The sequence below is a fragment of the Misgurnus anguillicaudatus genome, chromosome 14, assembly GCF_027580225.2.
Source record: "Misgurnus anguillicaudatus chromosome 14, ASM2758022v2, whole genome shotgun sequence".
Lineage (NCBI taxonomy): Eukaryota > Metazoa > Chordata > Actinopteri > Cypriniformes > Cobitidae > Misgurnus > Misgurnus anguillicaudatus.
Window position 1 is genome coordinate 18,322,029 of NC_073350.2, and position 19,330 is coordinate 18,341,358.

Here is a 19,330-nt window from a genome sequence, read left to right on the forward strand (position 1 = left end):
TTTGTTTAGTCGAGAAGAAATTATGTTTTTTAAAGAAAAATTCCATGATTTTCTCATTTTAATGGACTTAAATGGACACCAACACTTAACCGTTTAATGCAGTTTAAAATTGCAGTTTCAACAGAGCTTCATAGGACTCTAAACGATCCCAAACGAGGAATAAGGGTCTTTACTAGCGAAACTATGGTCATTTTTGGCAAGATAAATAAAAAATATACACTTTTAAACCACAACTTCTCTTCTTCCTCCGGTCCTGTGACGCGCTAGCGTGACATCACGTAATTGCGTAATGACGTCGAAAGGTCACGTGTTACATATTTGAAACGCACATTTGCAAACCATTTTAAACAATAAACTGACACAAAGACAACATTGGGGCGTAGTTTCGATACATCATCCGTGACCTCTTGACGTGATGATGTATTACGTGAGGTCGTGCTGGCGCGTCACAGGACCAGAGGAAGGTGAGAATTTATCTCGCCAAAAATGACGATCGTTTCGCTAGATAAGACCCTTATGCCTCGTTTGAGATCGTTTAGAGTCCTTTAAAACTGCAATTTTAAACTGCATTAAAACTGTTAAGTGTTGGGGTCCATTAAAGTCAATTAAAATGAGAAAAATCCTGGAATGTTTTCCTCAAAAAACTTAATTTCTTTTCAACTAAACAAAGAAAGACATCAACATTTTGGATGACATGGTGGTGAGTAAATTATCCAGAATTTTTTTAAGAAAATTGACTTATTCTCTCCTCCCCTTACAGAACGTATGAAGCTCTGCTCATCATAGTGATGTTTGTCATCAAGTGGGCTCCTCTCATTTTTCATCTCTGCAATTGAATGTTAGACAAAGCGGCAAGAGTCTTATTCATTGGATGTTGGCACAATTTCCCATTTAAAACAATTTTAAGATCGTACATTGTAGATGGCCACAAAGACGGTTTCGGAAAGCTGGTATCAGATCAGCGGGAGGGAGGGAGGGAGGGTTGAGAGACCCACAGTGAGTCATTTTGTCAGTATTAATGTCATCTCTAGGCAATTAGAGGCAGATTTACAAAACTCGCAGACAAAATGTAAAGGACATAAAATGAATCATGGTTTGATTGTTTCCTCCATTAAGCACGTGTAAAGCTAATGCAAATGATTTCCATTTTGTCTTTTTTGTGTATCTGACTCTGAATTCAGTTTCCGGTGCTCTGAAAAATATTCATACATTTGTTTTCTTTATTAGGTCTCTCAATTTACCATTGAGAGTTAATTTATCATAGTTAATTAATGGTGGGGTGCATAATCTCTGAAAACACTTTGGAAACAGAGTCCGGCCAAGTACCAAAACACACTTGTAGCCAATCAGCAGTAAGGGGCGTGTCTACTAACCGACATCGTTGCCTGGGTTGTGTAAGTGTGGGATGTGTCTATCAAAAGAAGGTTTAGATTCTATTAGGGTAGGGGCGTGTTTGTTTAGGTGATTTTAAATGTCAACATTGGCTTTCAGAGATCATGCACCCTGCCTTTAATTATAAAATAAGACAGAAATAAGCAATCATTCATGCGGGAAGTGTTCTTAAGTTACAAACCTGCTGTATAAAACATAACATTTTGGACTTCTAAAGCCACTATTTTAGTTAAATGATCTGACTGAATTTTATAATTACCTTAATTTTCAAATCTTGTTTATTTTTGAATATCTCCATCAGTCATCCAAACCAGTATGTCCTCTGCATGGTCATTGGGGGCTGAAGTCTACAATTTAAAAAAATTGTGCAGTTTCCTTTCGGAGACATATGTTAAAATAATTTCCATATTTGTTATGAAGGAACAGCATAGAGAGGCATCTTAGCTATTTCTCTCTTGAGGAGCAACTTCTAGTTTGCGTATTTGTGTGGACCATTTAATGGGTTTTCAAGTTGAAGAGCTGTTTTTATTTGCGCAAGTTTGTGTGTTTTTGTGGCCGACACAGGATCTCCAAAGTTTACCAAGGTCACCGGCTTCGGTGTGTCGAATTCCTCAAGTGGCCTCTAAAAGACATCTCTGGGTTGGAGACTCCCATGCGACTGTCTTCCCATGAACTCCCTCTGTTCTTATCTCGGTCTATCTCTAGACAGCGTGTTTGTCTACTTAGAGATAAAAAGATGAATCTTGAGGGGAAAATAAAGGTGGATAAATAAAAACTTGATGCTAGCGAGGATTTGCACACAGAGGCTGTAAAATGGACCAGATGGTGGAGTTCATACATTGTTCGCACTCCCACACATATAATCTTGTGAGGAAGAGAAACTGCTTACTAGCATCATTTGAAATCTGTGAGAGTTACATATTTATTATTTCTTTTCCTTGCCTCTGTGCCGCGCATCATATGCATACTTAAGAGGCCTGTGTAGATGCACGTATGACCATACATTTGGTTCACATTATGCGATTTTGTGATTGGTTGGTTTGTTTGACAAGCTCAAAATTTATTTGATTACGTTTCATAACCAGAACTTGTAACACATCGCATATGCAGATATATCTAATTCCACAACAATGTGCTTTGTTATACTAGTGTCTGTCAGTGTGTTTTATCTGTGGTTAGATTAAGCACTACATATTTGTCAGGTTACTGTCCCAGGGGACTTACTAGAAAAGCAGTGACTCGGCTAAATAATAGTATAAACAGATCAATAATATGATCAAGAACAGCTGTGGGTCTGTTGATGTCTCCACAGCAATGACTATAGCATGTTTAGACTAATGTGTTATACTGTACGTATAAGCGAGTCATATCTAATAAAATGGCATGTAATGCAAATTGAGCTAAATGGGTCACAGCTTGTGTTAAAGAGCCAGTAAGACACCAATTTTAAGCATCATATCACTGTTTATAAGTCCCGGACAATAGGTTTAAATGCATGCAAGGTCAAAAAACACTGTAATTTTCTTAAAATATAAATTTAAAATTACCCCATTTCTCAGTTCAATGACTCAGTCTGCCTTAACCCCACCTTTCAGTAGCCTACTCCAAGCAATAAAAACAACGCTTTTACACTCATTTAAGCATTTATGTAAGCTAACCGGGTCATAGCAAAACCGTAAGTAAGCATGCATTAGCAGCTTGCTAATGTGACTCTCTGACAATATATTAACAACATCAATACACATCATTCATCATTAGTCCAGGTTATAAAAACGACATTAACATTTTTACACTCATTTAAGCAAGTATGTAGCTATAATTATACTTACAGGTTGTGGTTAGGAGACGCATGTTGTTCCAAATAAAGTGGGCACTGAACCATCTTTCATTGCCAAACGTCTTGTAAATCCCTCCATGAAAAAGTAATATTAACCACTGATTCTTCACAGCCACACGTCTAGTAAATCCCTCCATGAAAAAGTAATTTTAACCACTGATTCTTCATAGCCAAACGTTTAGTAAATCCCTCAGTGAAAAAGCAATTTAACCACTGATTCTTTACAGCCAAACGTCTAGTAAATCCCTCCGTGAAAAAGTAATTTTAACCACTGATTCTTCACAGCCAAACGTATAGTAAATCCCTCCTTGAAAAAGTAATTTTAACCACAGATTCTTTATTATATCTTCATCCTTTGGTAGGGAAAACAACACAAACTGAAAACACAGCGTGATATGATGTTTACACACTAACTAGCTGTGGGCAGTTCATAGTTTTCGTTTCTTCCACAGGCAAGGCTGTAGGCGGAGATTATTATGCAAAATGTTGGTATTACGTGAATAAAGTCAGGCAGGAGATTCAATCCATATGATGTCTCGTTTTATCGATTCAGAGTCGACTCCCTACTTTAAAAGCCAATAACTTTATCAATCGTGCACTATTTTGTTCAACTACTTTGCACATTATTTACATTGATGGAGAGCTACATGACACACTAGCCTGGCTCGGCTCTCCTACGTGCTTCAGTACTACGTCTGGGACTGCTGTGTAGAGTTTCGTTTTCTCCTGCAAAAATCTGCAGGTCCAATCAGCGAACAGAGGGGGGTGACTAAGAACGATGACGTTGAGGTTGTGCGTCAGTTTGAGTTGTAGTTCAGTAATGGCAGCAGAGAAAGACGTGAGAAAAGCTATTCGGTTCGTTGTTGCAAAACTGCCGAATATACAGAAGTTAAAGCCGGAATAAGATCCAGGTTTGCTTAGTTTTGGTCTGATTATTCGGACTTGTTGTTTCCGGCCGGTTTCAGCGCATGATATACGTCACGACCACATGTTAGCGATCGCCTATGGCAGATCCAGAGTGACTCTGGGCAGATCCAATAGTTTTAAACTTCAACAGAGGACCCTCCTTAACGGAAGTAACGCTTTGCAATGGAGCGTGGCCAGACTCTTTGTACAAATAAAATTAATGTACGAGAGTCTGGTTGGACCAAACTTATGACACACTGCAATACAGGTCATTTTCGATTTTGGATCTGTGTGGCTCTTTAAGGCATTGAACAACCCCTTACAAACACATACAAAGTCACCTAAGTGCTAGTTGCCGAATTAGTGACCTCTGTGTCTGTCCTTAGGCTGGTTTTTGCATGGCAAGCATGAAGCAACCAGACACAGGGCCTTTTTCTCAAGCACTTAACATATCACTTTAAAGCCCTGACTGCCCGGTACTCTTTTTAAAGTTATTTTTATTAGTTAGGAGGAGATGACAGGAAAGTAGTAGCTACAGGGTAGCGAGAGGGTACGAGACCGGCAAAGGACCTTGAGCCGGGAATCAAACTCTGATGGCCGAAAGCGTGTCTGCGCGACATGTCAGAGCTCTGCCCATTATACCATTGGCTCCAACACTCTCAAAAACCCTTTCAAAAATTATACCTTGTACCTAAAGCGTGCATATTAGGACATTTTTAAAGGGTACCATCCCAGTGACAGCTTTTGTACCTTTATTTCTAAAAGTGAACAATTGATAGGATAGCATCTTGCAGTTGATGGAGATTTGTGGGATACACATCCAGGGCACGAAGCTCCCGTTCCACCACATCCCAAAGATGCTCTATTGGGTTGAGATCTGGTGACTGTGGGGGTCATTTTAATACAGTGAAATCATTATCATGTTCAAGAAACCAATTTGAAATGATTCGAGCTTTGTGACATGGTGCATTATCCTGCTGGAAGTAGCCATCAGAGGATGGGTACATGGTGGACATAAAGGGATGGACATGGTCAGAAACAATGCTCAGGTAGGCCGTGGCATTTAAACAACGCTCCAATTTGCACTAAGGGACCTGAAGTGTGCCAAGAAAACATCCCCACACCATTACACCATTGCATTAATGAGAAATTGAAAAGGTGTTCCTAATAATCCTTTAGGTGAGTGTACGCTTTTAGTATCTTTTCATTATTTTTATGGGTTCACATTCAGGGCATGATACAGTAGCTAGTGCATCAAACAGACGCTTTAAAATATTTAAATTAGATAATGATGTCATATCCTCTGATTTGTTATGCCCAGAAGCAAAGTGGTTCAGTCGTTTTTGAAGATGAAATACCGCAAGGGATGACAGATGCAGCGCATCGGTCTCATTCCACCAGGCGTGAATGTGAATGATAATGTAGATTTCATATTCCAGCCACAAGCAAAACGGTTTTAACATTTTAATCTGTAATTAACATCAAGTCAAGGGCCGTTGGGAGGCAGACAAATGAGATTGAATATTTTATTATGGTAAATTATATTGCTGCTCATTTGCTTAATATATGATTTTTATGAATACGTGCCGAGAGCATTCGGTTAATATCATTATCTCATCTTTGACAGAAGTGGCATTTAGCGTCTTTTGCATCTGAAACAGAATCATCATATCATCAAATTGCTATGGTTCTTCAGATGAACCCCTCCACCACCACGACCAATAAAGCTCAGTCACATAAACGCTTCATCACACTCAATATCATCTAAATGTTTCTTACAATGTTCCTTTAAATTTGCCTATTAGATTTCAGTGTCATAAACAGGTCTTTTTTCCAAGTTAAAGCATTTCTAGTGCTATTTATGGCCACTCTACACCCACACGCTGAGGGGTTTAAGAAACAGCTCTGATTTGGCAATGTTGAATTACAGCCTACCTTCTCTATCAGGCATCCTTGAAGGAAAATGTGTTATTTGGGATTTCAACAAGTTTCACCCAGCAATTAACAGATAGAAAATAGCTTAGAAAGCCAGGTGTGCCACGTCGATACGTGTGTGTGTGTGTGTGTGTGTGTGTGTGTGTGTGTGTGTGTGTGTGTGTTTGGGGGTTTAGTAGGTTTGTGTTCTCTACATTTGCCAATGAGTTCGTATCAAAAGTCTGAGCATAGTTGTCCTGGATCTAACAGACATCCCGAATAATCTCCATATTTAATCACTGGCAGCTTGCTTCAAGAGACTGTGGAGATTTGGAGCAGCTCCAGACGTTGCCATTGGGTGGCATAAGGGCTGTTTTCCATATGTGGATCAGATTTAGGCTGACAATTCCCACAGTGTTTGGCATTGTGTCTTTTTCCCTACCTAGCGAGTACGGAAAATTAGTGAAGACAAAGAAGCGTTTAGATTTAGGAATGCATCTTACGCTTCGTGCGTTCATGTGTGTGGTTCTCTGTAGCCCTGCGCTCTGATCCGTCTCCGGGACGTCCCGTACAGAGAAGCATCTGTGTATGAAGCCAAAAGAGTCTGTGAGAAACAAGCATACTGTGAAAAGCCTACTAAGAGTGTGGATATGTGTGAAATGGACCAAGACCTACAGTTTAACACCAAACCTTGACCATATCCAGTGTCCCACACAAACACTCCATCCCCCATCATTTGCAGTTTAAATAAACACACCAGAATGTTAGTTGCGTGCGTGTGTATGTGTGTGTGCCCTCCTTTTTGCTCGATGCCTGCCTGGGCCATTAATGCCTTGTAGGGTGTAACGTCCCTCTTGAATTCATAAGAGGGAAATGTAAATAAGCAGAGACCACAGGGCGAGATTTAAAGAGATGAGGACTGTTGTGCAAAGGGAATTTATGAAACTGTGGTAAATGAAGTCTCTCATTTCTAGATTTATCACACATACTCTCCTTTATCTCTTGTGTTTCGGTACTTTAACTTCTACCTTGGAAGAATGCGAGTCTCAAGACTGAACATTATGCATAAACAACAGACATCAGACAAGGCAGCCCTTAAAAGGCCATCTTCCGTTCTCGCTCATTTATCTCTGAGCCTCTGGCTTATGTTTGGCATGGGTTAATATCAGATTGAACTAAAATGCTGTTGTTTAAATGTGTATCTTTATAGCCTCCACCGCTTTCAGTCTTGTGTAGAGAAAGTTAAGATCCGGGATTGAGCGCCTGTTCGATATCCTATTTTCTACGTTTTCTAATCTTTCAGCATCTATAATTTAATTAGTTCATTTTCCGACATGTCTTACCTGGTTGAAAGCATGTTCTTCTGTCTTGTGGTTTAGGAAAAAAATGACTAATTTCTGCCTTGTAGCAATAACACAAATGAATTCCATTCCATCTTTAACCATCTGCCATTGGTAAGCTCTTAATAGCCATAATGAATAGTTTAGATAAAACATCCCTCCTTATTGTTGCAGTTATTCATGGAATGTCCTTTTGGATTTTCATTTTATCTCTCTTGTTTCCATAGCAGCCCTCTTGTCCAGTACAATGTCTCCTTTTCTCGGTAAATTCAAACTATTACAGATACTAGTATTCTTATTTAATTTTACACTGTTCGTGATATAGAGGTATCATGTAATGATGCTTTGCCATTGCATAGTATCCCACGGTTTGGTTTGGGTCGGGTCAGCTTACTTTTGGGGGCTTTTCCACTGGGTGCAGTACATAGTACCCAATACTTTTTTTAATACCACCTCGGTTGGGGTTCCAAGTGACCCGAGCTGATACCAAAAAATGCAGCGAAAACACTGTATGATTGGTCTGAGAGAATCGTCACTATCAGCATCATCGCTATAATGTAAAGATTAGCTTTCCCTTCATGCTATAGCATGCGCTGTCGCAAGTAAACATGTTGTAATCTGTGCTCTTCTATAAGTTCCCACACTCCCTTTTAGCGATGAAAAACATCCACAGGTTGAGAATCAGGAAACATCATACCAGATTTTTTCCAGACTTGCAGTTTGTGGCGGCACATTCGCGGTGCGCACGTCATCATATATGCTTAAATTATTTAAATGAGGCTCAGCGGAGCGCGTCGACTAACACCACTGTTATTGTACTGAAACTGTCATGTAAGACAGAGGTAGTGATAAACGTGATGTGCAAACATCTATTTGTGGTGGTCAATTTTAATTTTGTGGCAGACTGAGAAATAAATTAATATATGGGAATGTACAACGACGCTCTCACTTGTATGATGTCACAGCAGTAGGCAGCACAAATATAACGATACGCCTATAATCCCTCCCACTCCAAAGTCCTACTAAACTTGATGGAAAAGCTAACTAGCCAAAGTGGGGTGAGCTGACCCGACCTGACCCAAACCAAACCGTGGGGTACTATGCAATGGAAAAGCGTCATAAGGTGTCATGAGCAGAAAAAGAAGGTCAGAAATGGTCCCAAGCTGTCACTGGGGCAGAACCTTTTAAAAGGGTCCTAATATGTACCAGTAGGTACAAATTAGTATACATTTGGTACCAATATGAGGTACAAATATATGCACGTCTGTGGTACTAATAAAAACTCTTTAGGTGACAGCTAGAAACTATTTTTTGACCCTATTTTCTAACCATCTACTCGAGAGGGAATATATGGTCTCAAAGATGAAAAATTGAAAGTGTTTTATGACATTGATTGTCCTTAAAAGCTAGTGTATGTAGAGCATTTTGGTTTGGCGGGTCACATCTCTCGGGTAATACATTTACCAGATGGTTGATAACTATAAGTACAAAGTTGCTTATTTAGGTATGGAAGAGAGGTTTAGTATATACTGAGTGCATTTACTGCAGTCTTGTCTGTTAAACATGCAATGCACTATGACTGCAAAAGTATTTAGACATGCATAAAATTATGAATTACATTGCATTGGGTAACAAATAAAGCAACAAATAAAGTGGAATTTGCAAGCAATAAGAATAAAGGATTGATAAAGATTCAAACTAAAGACTAAACACAGTTTAAACACATTAAAGGTATACCGAACCAGTCAGAAGCTCCATTGACTTATCTTATTGATAGTCGGATTAAAGAATACTGTGGAAGTCAATGGGGCTTCTGATCGTTTGGTTGCAAAATCCCTAAAAAATATTTCTTCGTGTTTATCAGAACAAATCAATTTATACAGGTTTGAAACAACATTAGAGTGAGTAAATGATGACAGAATTTTCAGTTTTTGGTGAACTATTTCTTACGATGCATGGGTATAGTGCTACATTTACATTGAAGTTGTGATAAAGTAATGAGTCATTAGTGGGTTATGACTGGAAGCTGTAGTTTCTGTTTTTGTCAGAAGAGATGCGATTTAAATATCAGGTACATTTATATTTCTGTTTCTCCGTCTCTGACAAGTCAGATCTATCACAGTCTCGGCTCTGTATGAGTGGCTGTTCACTTACTGCTGAAGTCTCCCCAAACTAAATATTTAAACAGGGCATACTTGTGCACCATTTATTTAACTTAAAGTTTAACTTGCTGATTTAAAACCATTGAAAATCGCTAAGGTGTAGCTAGAGCGCTAGAGAGTTTCCTAGCTTTAGAGTATGTAACTGTAAGAAAAAGTCATTTTATTAATAATAAGTTTTATGTCAGTTCTTTGTGAATAGAAATGAACCCAATAGGTACAAAACACATTGACATTCAGTTTCGTTGGTTTATCTAAACAATATAAATTCATAGATGTACTCAAAACCTTAAAGGAAAACACCACCGTTTTCAATATTTTACTATGTTCTTACCTCAATCTTTTTTCAATGCATGCACTAATCTTTGTATAGCATGTCGTGAACGTGTTAGCATTTAGCCTAGCCCCTTTCATTCCTTAGGATCCAAACAGGGATGAATTTAGAAGCCACCAAACACTTCCATGTTTTCCCTATTTTAAGACTGTTACATGAGTAGTTACACGAGTTAAGTATGGTGGCACAAAATAAAACGTAAAAAATGAGACCGATATTGTATGGCGGAAGAGCACTTAGTTTGCAGCACTTCGACCTTGGCGCGCAGTAACATCATCACTCCTCCTGACTACTCCCCCTCTTGCTCAAACTTTCGTCAATATTATTGCGCCCAATGTCGAAGTGCTTCAAACTAAGTGCTTTTCCGCAATGCAATACAGTTACTCGTGTAACTACTCATAAAATAAAATAGGGAAAACATGGAAGTGTTTGTTGGCTTCTAAATTCATTCCTGTTCCAAGGAATGAATGGGGCTAGGCAAAATGCTAACACATTCACAACGCGCTGTACAAGGATTAAGTGCACACATTGAAAAAAGATAGGTATGTATTAATTCATCTGAGTTGAGGTACATAGTAAAATATTGAAAAACTGTGTTGTTTTCCTTTAAAGATTGCAGTAGCTTTCTGGTTACACAAATGCCAATTTGGGTGAATATTGTTCTCGGCTTTTCACCAAAACCAACAACGAGCCCTTCTCCTGTGTATTTGTAGAAATGATGTGCTGTGGGATTTGACACCTACAGCCATCTTTGAGTGGATCTCTTCTAGCAGTGAATGAATGGATGTTCAGTCAGTAAAATGGGCTCTGGAATGTGATGTAATGCCCTTTGAGAGCCACAGAACCAGCCCCCACATTGTTCTGACAGAAAGTGCTGGTTTATATTGGTGCATATGATTGCTATGCGCGCGCGAGAGAGTGCAATGTTTCGAATAGATGAATCATCAAAGCTGTCCAAGCTAATGCTTTGTGTATTTTTAGAGACACTTTATTGTTCTTTCCTGAACGAGCCAAGCGCTACATTAAATCTATCATACAGCTATACATGTGACATGTTATCTCCAGTTCCTTACTGGTGTACCCCACTTCTAGGTAGATTAAAAATGATCTGGATTGTACCTTTTCAAAGTACTTCTCCACAACTGCTGTCTCTGTTTAAGTTGATGCATTGATGCATACACTTCCATACAGTGGAAAGCATTTTTAAAGTAAAAAGAATTTGGACGGTAACAGCTACAAGGTCAGTGAGGCTCAGGACAGCTTAATGTATTACGCAGGTTGCCTTCTTTCTCTCTTTGCCTTTACAGACTGTAAATAGTTAACCAAAGCTAAATGAATTTTAAGCAAATCTGTTACCAGGTACATTTCATCTCTTTAGAGAATCAAATTGATGTATATGTAACGTAAATTGGAAATAAGGTGTTTGTACATTATTGCACTTGAATAGACCAAGAAGGGAAAGGGGAGGAGGAGTTTTGCTTTACCTTGATGGCTTAGAGCCCATTCCCCAGATGGAATTTGGTTATCTCATCCTGAGGTCGCACCAGAAAAAGAGATGCATTCCTCAGCAATCAGCTGTTGAGCTTAGATACAGCTGCCCTGGTGTTGACTTCCAACGATAGTCATCAGCATTTTTCTTAGGAGGTGGTATTTTCGTAAAGCATGCAGGAATTAATTTCACATCCATTTTTAGTGTACATTCACATTTCTCATTACTTTCCCATTATTTATGAAAATCAAGCATGATTCCGTGACTGCTTGAGGGTTTAAAATTCCTTAAATTAGCATGCTTTGAAAGTAATACATCTAGACTTTGTCCCTTTTGGATAAACACAACTTTGTATAATACTGTTTTGTATTGTATCGTGATATTACGCATCCATAAGTGTAATCGGATAAAGACGGCAGTCAGTCACGTGATTCGAAGAGCAGTGGTTTTGCAGTGTAGGCTTGTGGCCAGGCATGTCAGTGAGCTTGTGGCTATGGGGGAATGAAGTTGCTGTCAGTGTGTGTTATTCAGTAGGCCTAAAGCACTAGGACGGGGGTAATTGATACTACTCTGTGTGTAGGGCTTTGGCTCAGACAGGCCTGTAAATGGGAAGCACAGTCTAATATGAGATACCCTCTTTTCAGAGAGACAGAGCGTCTTCGTGTCTTAACCTAAGCCACCTGGAAGTGAAAGAGCTGGCTGCATTTAAATAGATTTATGGGGGTTTTATTAAGTAATTTAACCACTGTTGTTTTCTTTCTGTCGTCCTTCTTTTGTTCTGAATTGACGTTATAAGAACCAACTGAGCGAATGCTTTTGATTTGAGTAAACACAAGTATTGATTTACTGAACTGGGCTTTAACCATACTTTGCATCATCTGTGAATGATTCTTTGTCGTTGAGGAATTTGTAAAGGACTAGTCTTTTTTACATTTCATTTACATTTATGCATTTGGTACACTCGACTCACCAGTGCATTAATTCAGTGACATGTTTCCTGGGATTCGAACCCATGACCTTTTTGTTGTTAACAGAATGTTCCGCCAGTTAAGCTACATGAAGAATTGGTTATTAAGGGCTGCTTATTAATTTTGTCTCATAGTAAATCGTTAATAACTAACACACAAATTATCTTAGTTTCAGATTATAATGCATGTTTGAGCTGCCTTAAAGGATTAGTCCATTTAAAAAAAAATCCAGATAATTTGCTCGCCACCGTGTCATCCGGGATGTTGATGTCTTTCTTTGTTCGGTCGAGAAGAGGTTGTGTTTTTTGAGGAAAGCATTCCAGGATTTTTCTCGTTTTAATGGACTTTGGTGGACCCCAACACTTAGCAGTTTTAGTGTAGTTTAAAATTGCAGTTTCAAGGGACTCCCAAATGAGGCATAAGGGTCTTATCTAGCGCAGTGGTTCTCAAACTGGGGCAGTTTTATGACATTTCATAAAATACATTAATTTATCATGAATTCTGTGTAATTAAACCTAAAAAAAAAATAAGGCTACTAACCAACAGCACTACTTTGCATACTTTAATATGTTTTGTCTTATTAAAATGTTACGTTTTAGAACAAATTTGGGGGGCCGCGAAGGAATGCACCATATACAAGGGGGGCCGCACGCTGAAAAAGTTTGAGAACCACTGATCTAGCGAAACGATTGTCAGTTTTTACAAGAAAAATAAAAAATATGCACTTTTAAACGACAACTTCTCGTTTATCTCCGGTCCTGTGACGCACCAGCGCGACCTCACGTAATTGCGTAATGCCGTGGATAGGTCACATGTTACACATATGACGATTTTAAACAATAAACTGACACAAAGACATTAATTAGTATCATTGCACATACAACAACATCAGAACGGTCCTCTTTCTCCACACTTGTAAACACTGGGGCGTAGTTTCACATACGTCAACCGTGACCTCTTGACGTGATGACGTATTGCGTGAGGTCGCGCTGGCGCGTCGCATGACCGGAGATAGATGAGAAGTTGTGGTTTAAAAGTGCATTTTTTTATTTTTCTTGCCAAAAATGACAATAGTTTCGCTAGATAAGACCCTTATGCCTCGTTTGGGATTGTTTAGAGTCCTTTGAAACTCTGTTGGAACTGCATTAAAACTGTTACGTGTTGGTGTCCATTAAAGTCCATTAAAATGAGAAAAATCCTGGAATGTTTTCCTCAAAAAAACATAATTTCTTCTCGACTGAACAAAGAAAGACATCATTATTTTGGATGACATGGTGGTGAGTAAATTAGCTGGATTTTTTTTAAGAAAATGGACTAATACTTTAATTTAAAAACACTGACATATCTGAACATATATCAATGCCAATGATTTGTCTCGAGATGCACACCAGTATTGTTTTTGCAAGGTTTGTTTGTAAAAACGACTTAAATGTCCTAATATAACTAAGGTCTAGTCCTGAATCTAAACCCTGTATGGAAAACTACAGCTTATTGTTGAAATAAACATAATATTTATTTAACCTATATACCAGTGGTCTCCAACGTGGTGCCCGCGTGCACCAGGTTGCCCGCACGGAGTCTGTAAGTAGCCCGCCAAAACACATTCTATTAATAGCCTTAATTTTAAGATTTATTTGAAGAGTTTCGTTGCAAAACGAGATAACCACCGTTTTTTTAATTGTTCAGAAATCTTGTTTTTTGGTTGTGCATTCCAATTAATTTCAATTCAACTGCAGTTGGTTTGTTTTGATTTAAACCTACATAAATTAAAAAATACAGCTAACTAGCACCATAAAAAAAAATAATAAAATGAAAACATAATAATAAACATGTTTTGACAAAAATGTTAAAAAATGGATTTATCTCGTTTTGCAACGAAACTCTTCATTTATTAAATATATATATATATATATATATATATATATATATATATATATATATATATATATATGACCTTGGCTTCTTTTAACATTTTTAACAATGATAAAACATTTTAACAAGTAAATAAAATAAAATAAACAAGTAAAACAAAAAAGTTTTGAATAGACTATCAAAAAGAAGCCCTTCAGATTGTTTTATCCATTGTGGTAGCCCTTGCTCACAAAAAGGCTGGAGACCCCTGTTATAATACTATAGTAAACAGTAATAAAGTGTGGTATACTATAGTAATAATTAGGCCTACTAAGTTTTACAATGTATGTGTAATATTATGTAATATTAGCCTAACTATAGTAAATAGATAAACTGTAGCAAATACTGTAGTAGCTATACTTTAATGTTTACCATGGTAAGGCTAAGTTTACTATAGTAAGTGTTAAAGTATACAACAGTATTTTTTCAAGTGGGAGTCAGTTAGAGAGAAAGTGGGTGATTTGCATATAAATGATTCCAACAGCAGTAGCTATTCATGTCTTTAATTAAACTAATGTAGCTACGTTGACTTGCTGACATCACGGACGCTCATTACCATTCACGAGCTCGAGTGGGCAGTGCGAGTCCACGCCACGGTTCACTGAGCTCTCACACAGTGTGTTTATTGACGGGATCCGCAGTCTGGTAATGGCTTGACGCCGTGTCGTTGTGTAATGTTGTCCTAAATTTTGCTGGCGGATCTATCTCGGAGAATCAAGCGCGATCCGTTTATCTTACACGAATTATTAAAGAGAGAGAGATTGAGGCATGTCTTTCTCGGACGATACCTTTGCGCGAGCTCAGGCTGGACGGAGGATTCGTTCACGGTAGCGCGCATTGAGTCGAGCTTGTTTGCGGAGAACTGGAAGTGCACGCGTTCGTCTTTTTAACGGAAAAACTGGAAATGAATATATCCTGCTTAAATCTTTTCACATTGGGCAACATCAAGCTTTCTCATCGTCGTTCACGGTGAAAGGTGAGTGCTCGAGTCTTTCCTCGTTCTCTGATACTTAAAATGGGTCAGCCGTTTGCATTTGCATGTTTCCTATTCATCAAACTTCATCTTATAATTCAAACCTACATACAGTTTTAACTGCAATTAAACAGTGTTTTTTAAAAAAGCAATGTTTGATGGCGCTTTTAAATTTTACCTCATTTCACATAACGTTAGTCGTGCCCCGATGACTGCGAAACTCCGGATTGTATGCAACTTTCTCACCATAGTTATGTTAACCACCAAACTCTAGCTGGTCTGTCGGTTAGTCTGATTAAGTCTTTGTTTGGTTTTGTTTTGACTTGAGATTAACATGTGAAGGAACAAAGTGACGATTTATGCGCAGGAAAGGAACAGAAAGCCTTTGCGAGGTTTCTCGTTCACACGTCTGCGCTCGCGCTTGGTTCATTATAATGAGAGCGTTTCGTCTTTTAGTTTTTTTTTTTTTTTTGCGTTGTGGATGCGTCCATATCAATCTTATTTTACTGCATTATTTCGATTAAATCGATATCGTTTCTTCCATCACCCCCATCTCTTTGAAGCCATCTCCATTAAACTGATTTCTTTCTGTTGGACTCATTGATTTATTCATCCGTCAAAGTTGATATAGATGCAGATCATCCGTACAGAATGAATGTTGCGTTGTTTCAATTAATCTGGGTTTGTGTTTAACGTTACGTTAGCCTATATTGTTTTTCATGCAGCCTTTAAGACATGTCTTGAAAATGTGACGTAATGGTTAAAGCACAGTTTTATTTTGTGTTTTTCAAGCTTAAAGTTAGTCAGCATGAAGCTAAAGCTCAAATAATAATGTGATAATCACAATAAAGTTATAATAACATGTGCCTATATGAAAGGTGATTTAAATTCTCTCTCTCTCTCTCTCTCTCTCTCTCTCTCTCTCTCTCTCTCTCTCTCTCTCTCTCTCTCCTGTTTTTGCTGTATTCTGTTATTGTTTCTCATTATTTTGACATGGGAGAAGCATATTCAGTTCAAAGTACACAAGATAAGTGAATAAATAGAAGTAAATGAAGAAGAACTGGCTCTCACTAGCATCCAGCTGTGACCAGCTTCTCCACTGTATGTTGCCCTTTAAAGGGTTTAATTCATTCGGAATGATGCCATGGAAAAGCCTGGGAGCCGCATCAGGGAAAGAGGAATTTCTCAGATTAATTTTTTTAAAAGCCACATAGAAGCTGTTATTCCTTTTGGTAAATGTGGCATTCATATTGAAAATAACAATGCCTTTATCTCTAACCAGGGGTTATTGTTAAAGAGAATTAGATGAGAGGGTCTGGTGGTGGCACAGGCCTGGTTTAGGAGATGTTTCCCTACAGCTAACAATAAGTCCACATCTGTTGTTGTCTGAACAATTTAAAAATGCAATGATTAACCCACAATGAGCAATTGTCCGATCAGATCATAAATCACACGGACCGTGTTTTGCTTGGATGCCTTAGGGGTATAACAGCCTTTTGTGTCATCTCTAGATTACATTCCCAGTCTTCCATATTTGTAAGACAATTTCTTTCTTTTCACTGCATAAGTCTTGTAATTCGCATTGGCCGGGTCTTAGTATGGCATTTGTAATGAAATCAGAGTGCTTAACTGCAGTCTGGCATCCTTTTTAATTCAGATCACATTTGGATGATTGTGAGTGAACAATATCAATGGACCGTGGAGGGGTGTTGAGCCTGGAATTTTCAGTCATGTGCGAAGCACGATAAAACATGGAAACTCTTAGAGTTTCACTCAGTCCATCCTGTGTGGTTAAGAGGGATGTAGATCAGCCACAGTGACCTGATTTTTGTCCAGTTCATCTGGACCAGCTATCATCTCTGTGGACCACCTTCCAACAACGTGAATGCAGCCAAATTGGTTCACCTTTTCCAAATGCTATGGGTCTGAATAAATTGATAGCCTGATTTGTTCTATTATAATTTTGCTTAAGTTTTTATGTTAGTGCCTCCTTAAGGGTCAGGTGGCCCCAGAACCAGCCTAGTTATCCAGAGGATTTGTAAACTGGCTTTTCATTCAGGGCCAACTTTCGATAAGTCTATTTAAAAAAAAGTTACATATCTGTCAAGAATGTACCAAAATTCTCTGTAGGGATTACAATGGGTTTTCCACCATTTATATTTTGTGCTTTATTTGCTGTACAGAAAGAACACACACCAAGAAAGACTTGATCAACAACATTCTGTATTCACAAATAGGGTTTTAAAGAGCTTTATGTTGCTGTGTGTGTTTTTATAATAATGCAAGTTCAGAAGTTGCCACCCTGTCAAGTAATGCACGTGAATTGTCCTTGCTCAATGGTGTTGAAACTGCAGAGACGAACTGCATGGCCTGTATGTCTATATATATAAAATATATCGGGCCGGTTTTTGCGAGGTTTATGTGTATCGGCATCGGTGTTCGCCGGGTTTTATTTTTATTTTTTTGCATTATTTACATACAGAGTGCTGGAAGCCTCAAGCGATTGCAGATCATGTGACTAAAAACAACCAACCTTTCCATGACAACATCGAAAGCTCGGCCTAACAGTTGATCATAGCTGGACAAAGCGGGTTTTAATTTCTCATCTCTATATATATTTGTAGTAGTAAAGTGCTAGAAATCAATATCCTTTGCTGATAGTTCCTCGTCATTGTGGAGAGTACAGTTCATGGTTCCATAGCACCCTCACCTGTTTTTACTATTTGTTAAATATAGTTTTTTTTTTTCAATAAATGTTACTTTTTTAAATTGAGACTTGTAACATTTGGCATCATTGTGTCATTTTTATGATGTAAATTGAGTGAGCAAAAGCAGTATCGGCTCCAAATGTCGGCTCAAGAAAATCGGCAGCCTGTATCGGTCATCGGCTAAGGCTGATGAAACCAAAATCCAAAAAAAAATCCATATCGGTTGATCCCTAAAATAAACCTATGCTGGGTTCTTTCAACGCAATGCTTGGTTGTTTTTGACTCATGGTTGAGTTAACGACAACCCAGCATAGGTTTATTTAATAACCCAACTTGTGTTCAGTCCAATATTTACCTAGCAGCATTGGGTTAAAAATAACCCAGCAGAATTTAGAGTGCTCCTTTTGATATAAAGTGCTGCTTTTAAACCACATAGAGTTCAGCTCATGCAGGTTTAAAGGACTTCATCCTTTTCTAGGCAGTCTTTGTTTTCTACGTCTTAAATATTTATAAGTAAACCATTGTGTTTTACAGGACAATAACAAACTTGTAGCTGAAATATCATGAGTCACTCTTTATATCCTACATCCTTTAGCCTGCAGAGCCCTGATGCAGGTTTACTGATGGCTCAGGGCTTAACAATATAAAGCCACTATAAATCTCATGAATGATGAATTTTGGGTCAGTATAGGTGCTTTCTCAGCCAAGTGCTTATGTTTTTGCATTTCAGTGAATTTTTTTGTTGGTCGTGTGTTTTCATGCCTTGCAAACTTAAACGTTTGCATATTTGTTATGCATTTAAAATTAAGGAGCTTGTGCAAAAGCTGCTAAATGCCACAGCTGTCAAAAATGAGATAATGATATAAACAAATACTTACACGTCAAATATATCAAAAATACTTTTGCTTTAAATCCGCTTAATCCCACCTTCAGGCCATTCAGAAATATCACTTTGTTGGCATAATCCATTAAGAATCTGATACAATAAAAAGGAAACATCAGACGCACTTAGAGGGTTTTGCATTTAAGCTCTTTAATTATTGTTCACAGTATAAATATAACCATAGGAACATTATCTAACTTTTTTAGGGGTTTTTGTCTTTTTTGTGTAAAATTGTTATTTCTGTCATTGAAACATTAAACATATGCTATAGCTATCATTGAGTTAGCTTTTTGGTAAAGAAAACATTTGAATGTGTTTACTAGTGAAATTTATGAATGCCTTTTTTCTGTTGTTATTTATTATATTTGTTTTGAGGCCAGTATAAATGCAAGGCAAGTAAAAACCTGAACTACTGCCCCAACCGGACTCGTGGCAAACAGATCCTTGAGCCCCAGGCTTAGTCTAACCAACAGAATTGTGCTAAACTGCTTTTTTCAAACTACCTTAGTATCTAAA

The 19,330-nt window shown here is 38.1% G+C and overlaps 1 protein-coding gene across 4 annotated transcripts in view; it reads left to right on the forward strand.

The window, feature by feature from the left end:
• prickle2b (prickle homolog 2b) overlaps positions 1 to 19,330 on the forward strand; it is a 100,956-nt gene that overhangs the window by 66,116 nt on the left and 15,510 nt on the right. The window contains exon 1 of one of the 4 annotated variants that reach the window (XM_055184204.2): positions 14,807 to 15,226. The exons of the other annotated variants lie outside the window; for them this stretch is intronic. The gene's annotated coding sequence lies outside the window, so the exon portion shown is untranslated. Of the gene's footprint in view, positions 1 to 14,806; positions 15,227 to 19,330 lie in introns of those variants that run through there. 4 annotated transcript variants of the gene reach the window in all.